The sequence below is a fragment of the Orcinus orca genome, chromosome X, assembly GCF_937001465.1.
Source record: "Orcinus orca chromosome X, mOrcOrc1.1, whole genome shotgun sequence".
Lineage (NCBI taxonomy): Eukaryota > Metazoa > Chordata > Mammalia > Artiodactyla > Delphinidae > Orcinus > Orcinus orca.
The window spans coordinates 113,355,951-113,365,517 of record NC_064580.1 but is presented as its reverse complement, the minus strand read 5'-3'; the positions used below and the strand labels follow the sequence as shown (position 1 = coordinate 113,365,517).

Sequence of the window (9,567 nt, the reverse complement as noted above, 5' to 3'; positions counted from 1 at the left end):
CCTTAGAGAATAAAAACTATCTCTCCCTCATCACCCAGGCCTTTCTTTCTTCATGGTCAGGAACCACTTCTCTTCTCGACTAGGCTGTGATTCTTCTCTCATTAAATACCAAGGGTAGTGTGTTTTGCTTTATATGAAATCATTCATTTCAAGTCCAATGCTAAAAGAAAAAAATCAATGCCTAGTGAATAAATTCTCTTTAATGTGTCATGTTAACAAAACTGTAGATTTATGACCCAACCATTTACCCTCCCTGCTTTGATGTTGGGCTTTTGATGCTAATGTGATTCATTTATCTCTTACCAATGTACAAAGACTGCTGAGCACAGGAACTTTTTGGTGCAGCAGAAAAAGTACTGAGCAAAAACTAAATAAAAAATGAGTCCAGGTTCCGCCATTTGTCCCTAACTTTTTGTGCAACCTCACACGACTTCCTCTCTGAAGGACTCTGCTTCCTCAGGTGCAAAAGGAGAGGATAGGGGAAAATTTCTATGTTCCCAATCTTACTGAATGCCACCACATTTACCCAATTGCTTAAGCCAAAATCCTTATTATAACCCTGGATTTCTCTCTTTTCCTCACCCCCTGTATCCAATCCATCAGTAAGTCCTGTCCTGTCCATTCTATCTTCTAAAAATATCTCCTATCAGATATATACTTTCTGTTTCTACTACTACTACCTTAGTGTAAGCCAACATCATCTCTAACCTGTACTACTACAATAATCTCTTATCTGGTTTACCCACCTGAGTCTTTTTAAATGTCATATCTAAATATAATATTTATGTCATTCTCCTATTTGCAACCAATTATTTCTCCCCATTACTCTCAGGAAAAAGTTCCATAACCTGCTGTCTAAGAATTCTCATGACCTGGCCTCTACTTAACTCTCTAACTTCATGTCCTGCCTCATTCCTCATGCTTCAGTCCTTAAATACTCTCCCCCACTAAGATCCTACTTGCTCCAGTCCCTTAGCCTGGACTTGGGTCCTGTTCACAACTCCCACCAGCTACACACTCATACCTCTCCCCTTCATAAGACCACTCTCACTCATCTGACAAGACTCACCTGAGGTGACATCTCATGCTGGAATTTTTCCCTTTATCCTCACTTTACACCAATTGTCTCTCAATTGTGCTTCCACAAAGTTTTGCATCAACTGATAACAACATTAGCTCCTTGTACTGTAATTGTTCACTTAGCCACCATTCTCCCCCTATGAGACAATGAACTCAATGACAGGAATAATGTCTTATTCATCTCGGTATCTCCAGTGCCAAGCCCAAGCACCTTACACACAGTAGATACTCAGAAAGTAAGTTGAAAAGAAACTCAAAGTTCCCTTCTAGGATAAGTGGAAATACCCATGAACTTATACATTGGACCAAGTCATAAAAATTTAGTTCAAGTCCCTACTCAGTCCACTTCCTGTGTGACTGAAGTGCATCTGTGTGAAATAGATGCTAGTCAATAAGATTTAGTGAGCTTTTACTACGTGCTAGGCACTGTGTTGGGTGTTTTACCCAGAAAAATCTCAATTAATTCTCACAAACAACCCTCTGAGATAGATATTATTATTATTACATTATTACTGTTTTAGAGATGAGGAAACAGATTTCATGTTGATAACTGAACTGATCACAGTCACATAAGTTGGGATATAGAGTACTGGGGACTCTTTACAAAGAAGTAAGGAGACACAAAGTCATCTGGCCTCCAAGTCGAGGGCACTGGTGGTGAGAGACCAATAACAAGTTGTGACCTCTGGGGCAGAGGGGGACAGTGGCTCCAGTAGGCATGAGAGGCTGGCAGCCAGCCCCAATACTGCCAGAGCAAACTTGGTAACAGTCCAAGGAAAGTGGTAGAGTGGGTGAGGGAAAGAAGGAAAGTTTTTTTGTTTTGTTTTGTTTTTTTAAACCAGCTTCATTCACTTTATTTTTCTTATAGAAAACTATGTGGTGGCTACAGCTGGAGCCTGAGTCCTCTGCACGGAAACTCTGGTGTGGGTCTTTACAAGATGGTCAGTGAATTCCTGATACAGAGACTTGGTGAACACAGTCTCTTGCCAGAGATCAGGAGTGATATAACTGTAGGTCTTGGAAATGGCATCCAAATTGGCCTTGGTGAAGTCACCCAGCGTGGCAGTGCAGCCCCCCGCAGAGGTGTAGCAGCAGTCAATGCCAGCCATCATCAGTAGCTTCTTGGGCACGATGCCAGGGACCCTGGGGGCAGGGAAGAGGCGCACCAGCACAGAGCCACAGAGGCCAGTCACCTTGCAAGGGACGGTTTGGGGCTTGCAGATCTTGTTCCCCCAGTAGCCTCGTCGCACGGGGGCAATGGAGAGAGAGCTTGGCCAGAATGATGGCCCCACGGATGGCAGTGGCTACCTCTTTAGAGCACTTCAACCAACATGTCCGTTGTAATCCCTGATGGCAACAAATGCCTTGAACCTGGTCCGCTGGCCAGCACGGGTCTGCTTTTGCACAGGCATGGTCTTCAAAACTTCATCCTTGAGGGATGCCCCCGAGAAAAAGTCAATGATCTCAGATTCCTTGATGGGCAGAGAAGAGAGACAGATCTCCTCCAGGGACTTGATCTTCATCATGTCCTTGACCAGGAGGCCCAGCTTGGTGACGGGGAGACACTCCTTGTCCTCGGCCTTGCCTCCGCAAGCTCCGTGGCCTCGGCCCCCGGCCCCGGACGCCGCTGCTCTAGATACTGTGAGATAGGTCATCAGCTTCTAGTTTTGCCTCCTTTTCCTTTTTTTCCCTTAAAGGGTGTGTGTGTGTGTGTGTGTGTGTGTGTGTGTGTGTGTGTGTGTACTTGGGGGTAGGAGGAAGCAGGTGTAACTGGTTGAGTTTAACTGAGTATGAAATGTATTTATGGACCATGGGTGGCACTATTTTTTATGTGTGTTGGCTACCAACTGCCTCTCTCCCTGCCCTTTCCTTGGCTCCCTTGAGTCACTTTGCACTTCCTGGGCACCCTGCTCTCCAAAGCCACAGGGGGCTTCCCAAAGAGAACATCTCCAGATTGTCCTTCCCCAGAATGTGTCAGGGTTTCAAGAAAAAAGCAAGGGCAATCAACCCTGGGTCTTTCTTGGCAAGGATTCACAAGAAAATCCTGCCACTGACATCTGATTTGAGTCTGAGAATATCTTGGGGGGGGGCGGTCATTCACCATCGTACTCTGAGATGAAGCTTTAAGACAGAAGGAAAATAATGGAGAGACTGGGTCCACTGATAATAAAAACTTATAGAATAAAACCCCTTTCTCTAGGAAGAAGCCGCTTCTTTCTAGAATGTCTGAGTTGACAAGCAGAATGTAAGCTGGGGATCGGCACCTATGTGACCTCTTGGGCCAGGCACTCTTAGGCAGAGAACAAGCCTGCACAACTTTGTAATGGATCAGATTCCCACAAAGGCTCGCTTACCCACAAAATACAGCCATATTTCTTATTTTGGTATCTTGGCACACTCAGTTCTCTCTGCCAAGAATGACCTTTCTCCTCTTCTCAACCTTAAGCTTCTATTTATTAATCAAGCCTCTGCTCAAGTATCCTCTCCTTTGTGAAGACTTCCCTGATCTCCAGGCAGCTAAACAGCTTCTTATTCCTTTGGAGTCCCACGGTGCTGTGCTTAGACTTCTACTCTAGCAATTTTACACTGTTTTTGATCAAAGTTCTGTCTGCCTTGCTGGATCTCAAGCTCCTCAAGGAAAGGTGCCATGGCTAACACAACCTTGTATCTTATCCTGGCCCCCCAATCTCACTCCCCCAATCTCACCACTACTTGAACCACACAGGGCCTGGCACACTGTAGGCACTCAGCATCTAAGGAACGTTGAACAAATATGGAACAATGTGAGGAATACTTGGTGTCAAGTAATAGGATACAAAAAGGAGAATTCCAAAATAAGAATCCAGTTTCCCAAAGCACCGAGCTGATCTCCCTGTGCTATGTGGCTGCCTCCCACTAGCTATCTATTTTACATTTGGTAGTGTATATAAGTCCATGCCACTCTCTCACTTCGTCCCAGCTTACCCTTCCCCCTCCCCGTGTCCTCAAGTCCAGGTGGGTAGGGAGGGTGGGAGGGACATGCAAGAGAGAGGAGATATGGGGATATATGTATACGTATAGCTGATTCACTTTGTTATATAAAGAAAAACTAACACACCATTGTAAAGCAATTATACTCCAATAAAGATGTTAAAAAAAAAATCCAGTTTCCCAAAAGAGCCTTGAAAAATCTCTGATGGATCAAGCTGATTCCTCTGCTGGCTGATGAAGTCAAATTCTCACAAGCCACAGAAGTGGCCATTTCAGTCAGCACTGAACAATTTCTTCAGTTTGGCTTTTGGGCAAGCTCTCTGCTTCTACCTATAGCACTATTTCGTGACATTCAGAGCCTAATTGCCATATTCCCTCTTGGCCCATAGTTAATGAACACATTTCCTTCCCTGATAGTGGAGCCACTCTGCAGGCCTTGTAATGGTTGGGAATGTTTCACGGTGGTGCTTTCTGGAGATAGCTTCTGGAGGTCACCTTGAGGATGACCTCCTTTCCTGCCATATTCTAAACTCATTGCTGTGGAGGTAGAATCAGTCCTGAGGAGCTCAAGATCTCTGGGAGGCTGGACATGGAAGAAACATGACTGGCCTCCCTGGTCTCCAGCCCCTTCTTTCCAGGTCCATTGTCCATTCACAGTTAACAAATGGATATAGGGATAACAACTCTACCTACTCATGATGGTCAAGTTAGCTTTTCCACTATGTTAATCCCTTCCTTTACCTGCTGTTCTATTGACATGAGAAACCCCAAATCACCAGGTGGCAGCCATAGCTTTAAGTTTATTAGGAATCTTACAGTGTCCCCTGGTAGACGTATCCACCTTCTAGAAACCAGGCCACCTAGAACCACAGAACTTAAAGTTTTCAAGTGGGTCATTGGAAATGATGGTGAGTGGGGCCACTCCTTCTTCCACCCATTTCCCCCATATCTATGTAGTCTACCTGTTGGAGATGGAGCACCATATAATGACGATTCGTTCAAGACATAGACTGCTTCATTAAAGGACAGAATCTCCAAATCATAGGCATCATATCTAAGATGTTGCCTTATCTGAGCCTTCAAGAGACTATGCTAGTACTCTTTTAGGCTGGCAGCTTCTGGGTAATGTGACATATGATAGAACCAGTGGATTGCATAGTGACACACCCATTGTCATTCCTCCTTTGCCATGAAGTGAATTCATTAATGCAAAGTAGTAATATGCAGGACCTCATGTTGGAAAATCAGACTTTCTTTGAGAACTCAAACAGTAGAGTTGTCTGATGCACTGCAGGCAAGAAAGGTAAGTCCTTACTCAGGATAAAAGTAAATCTACAGGTCAGGATGTAATCAACTTGCCACTAAATGTCTGGTTTGTCTCTTCAAGGGAAAGTACCATATTGAGGTTTTAGCATTGGCCTCTGGTACTGAAAGATCAGAAAGATACTCAAGATACCAAGTGGTAGTAGCTAATAAGTCTTGGTAAGAGAGAGCCCATGTTGTTGGTGCAATATGTAGTTTCTATCTCTGATATCATGATTACTCCATTCATAGGTGCATTGTGCAAGTGCTGGTATTCCAAAAACAGAGGCTGGCTGACATCTACTGAGAAAGTCATTCTGTTGACTTGTTTAATGCTTCTTTTTCAGTAGATGTTCTCTCATGAGCCTTACTGTGAGACATAAAGATCCTCACACTGTGTGCACGCCTTTAGGTCCATCCACATGCCTCTCCTTTTGCCTTGACCTTCCAATCTTGCTTCTCCCAACAACTTGACCAACCAGTCAAACTATTCACTATTCAAACTATTCAAACTATTCAAACTATTCACCACTGCCCAGAAGTCCATATATATGCTTATTTATGTCTCCACCCAAAGAGACATAAATCATGAGCTGACATGATCAGCTCTGCAACTTGAAGCATTTTTCCTTACTACTGTATTTCAGAGTTGCCTCAGACTGGGCCTGTAGTGCAGCTGTCATTCATTATTTGTTCACATCAACACAGGAACCAGACTCAGGCTTTTTCCTCCTCTGTCAACCAGTCATAGAGAAGGCCTTATGAGGCCACAGATGTGAGCTGAAAGAGAGGCCTTATTGCAACAACAGGGACTGGGGCACTGGTTCAAGTAACTTACTCATTCCCTCTGGACATACTCAGATCTAATTCCAAATACACTACTTCTATCATACCATGGATTGCTGCTGTGACGGCCCAATCTTATGGGTCTGACAGAACCCGGTTCACGAGGGAAGTTCTGGTTGCATAGTCGATTAATGTCCCATGGACAGACACTCATTCATTCTCTACCAGAACCAAATAGCAAATATGCAGTTTCTTTCTAAATGGTATATATTTCTCTGTGGTAGACAGTGTGGACTTACTTCAGAACCCTAGGGGTTTGTACTTCACCTTTACTGTTCAGGTTCACCAGAGACTCTATATGGCATCTTCATCTACCACAAATATCTCTAGCACCATGGAATCTGCCAGAGGGTTTATCCCAAGAGACAGTGCCACTTGTACTATAGCCAGACCTTCCTCAATGCCTTTTCTTGCTTTTAGTCCCACTTAACATGTCAAAGTCGTCTCATAGATGGGTCAGGCCAGTATTCCCAATTACAGTATATGTAGTCTCCAAAATCCAAACAGACCTACCAAGCACTGTGGTACCTTCTCAGTAGTAAGAGATGCAAGGTACAATAACATGTCCTTTTCAAGGAAGAGGCATGCCTGCATGGCCCAGATAACTTGATCCTTTAAAAATTCACCAAAATGACAAGTCCCTGGGTCCTTATGAGATTTATCTACCACCCTCTGGAGTTTATGAATCCAAAATATTTGCTACTTCCTCTTTATCAGAGCCAAGTAAATTGATATTATCAATATAGTGGACTAGCATGAGATCCTACAGAATTTCCAGACTATCAAATTCTTTTGGGAATATTCTGACAAAGAGCAGGAGAGTTAAAATAGACCTGCACGAAGACCATTAATATAGGCCACTGTCTATCCAGGTGAATGTAAATAACTTCTCATCCTTCTTTCTGATGAATATTCAAACAAATCCTTTAGCTATATCAAAGTCACATACCAAATACCAGAGGATATATTAATGATCCATTACAGTAAGAACACCGTATCTAGTATAGAAGCACTACTAGGGGCTATTTTGTGTTAAGTTTATGTTAGTTTATCCTCATCTGCCAAGATCCATATGATTTTTGCAGGGTGAATTATATGGGATCAGAATATGGATTACCGCTCCTGCAGGGTTTTGTGTGGACATAGCTTCTCAAATAAGTTGAGTAAATACCTAGGAGCATGATTGCTGGGTCATATGGTGAGATTTTGTTTAGTTTTGTAAGAAACTGCCAAATGTCTTCAAAAGAGGCTGTATCATTTTTCATTCTCATACTTAATGAATGAGAGTTCCTTATATGTGGAACCTAAAAAGGAAAAATTCAGAGAAATTGAGAATAGAGTGGTGGTTACCAGGGGTTGGAAGTGGGGGAAACAAGGAGATATTGCTCAAAGGGTACAGACTCCCAGTTATAAGATTAACAACGTAGTGACTATAGCTAATAATACTGTATCATATATATCATATAGTCAGAAGGAGACAGTGAAAATATCTTACAATGTGATAAAGCTAAAACTGAGTTATATCCTTGGAGCCTTGTGTGAGCACAGAAGAGGAGCATTTGAATTTGCAGAGGGACAGAAGTGTCATGGAGGATTCCATGGATGAAGTGGCTTTTGAACTGGATTCATTTTACCCTTCCTTCTCCTAACTGCTGGAGATACAACAGTGAGCAACACAGACACAACCACTGCTCTCTTGGGGCTTATATTCCAGTTAGGTGTGACTCAAATAAGCATAACTAAAAATTTTTTAATTGCCTTTAATTATGAGAGAGGAAGGGATGGTGAAAACAAGGGAAACATTGCAAAGGCACAGAGATGTAAATGCACATCATGTGTCTGGGGACTCAGAGCCCATCAAGTGTGGCCCCAATATAAGCAGGGTTGGGACTCAGGTAAACTGAGTGAAACATCTAGGGCACAAAAAATTTAAGGAAGCACTCACTCTTAGGTTCATACCTTAGGCACCTCACTCTAGTCCCTGCTTTGAGCACAGGGTTTGTAATGGGGAGCTGGAAGAATTTAGATCAAGACACCAGACTGGGGCCATATTGCGAAAAGTCTTGCAAGCTTTACTAAGAAATTGGAGCTTCAGCTTTAGGTAATGGGAAATCATATTTATGCTTTAGAAAGGTCATTTTACAATCTGTGGGAAAAGGAGTAGGGTCAGTATATGACAGGAATCAGATGGCCATTGAAAAGACAACTGCTTTTCTCTGTATGTGACACTCATGGCTATTTTTGAGGGCTGAGGAGAAGGAAGGAGACAGCGCAGAGGAAGGCATTCAAGAACTGAAATGAGTGAACTCCAGGAGGGCAGGGACAGTTATCAATACTATTTCATTCTCAGTTGTAGACCCCAGTACCTTTGACAGTGCCTGGAGCATAGGAATAATTTAATAACTATTTGTGAATGAATACATGAGTAAATGGAAAATATAGGCGCAAGATCCCTCAGGATCTTGGAGAGAAGAGATTTTCAGGGTAGGAATTTGTCTTATAAAGGAGAGGGACACCCCTTTCTTGGGAGAAGAGGCTAACACAAAGGTGATAACTCTCTGCCAGGAGATTGCACTGTGAAGACAAATGTAATGCCAGTGATCTTCTTAGGGGATGTAGCAATAATAAGACTGAGGACTAGAAGACAGTGAAGCAAGATATGCATGGCCTTAGGTCAGTGGTAGGGTAACTTGAGTGACAAAGTCTCCAAGGGTTTTCCATGGGCCAGGGAAGCTCCCAAGCTATTGAATTGTTGTGATTTTCACAGACTCTAAAGAAGCTGTATATAAAAATCAATATATCCAATCCTCTCTCCCTCTCTCTCTTTCACACACACACACACACACACACACACACACACACACACACACACACACACACGAGAACCACAGTCAACTTACAATGGTCGGGAATGCTTTTCCCTGAGGATTATTTATGCCAAGTTTGAAGAAAGGCAGTTGAGTAGTGAAACTCAAAAAGTTTCTCATTCTACCCAGGGAAAAATAATCGAACAGAGCTAACGAAGTACAATGGAACTGACAATTTAAAAAGAACATTTTTATGGGAAGAAGAAACAAGATGGTTCACCTGGTATTCCCAACAGATACATTGTTATGTAAAGTCTGCAAGGGTACTCAGATATTCTGGGATGAAACAACACTGGAAAGACCAAAAGTTAGACTAAGGAGATGGTCTTTGGATGGCATAGTCATACCAAGCTGTTAAGAGGGTGTTGAGGTCATTTGGGAGACACCCTCAGCCTTTCAAGAGCATTTCAGGGCTAAGGCAAGCTCCTCTTGCCATTTATAACTGTCCTACATTGGACAGTTGGAGTCCAAAGTTGATCATTTATGAGTCATTTTATAGACT

The 9,567-nt window shown here is 42.9% G+C and overlaps 1 pseudogene; it reads right to left on the bottom strand.

Moving 5' to 3' along the window:
• Positions 1–1,920: 1,920 nt before the first annotated feature.
• On the bottom strand, positions 1,921–2,621 carry LOC101282202 (40S ribosomal protein S2-like; annotated as a pseudogene).
• Positions 2,622–9,567: the final 6,946 nt, after the last annotated feature.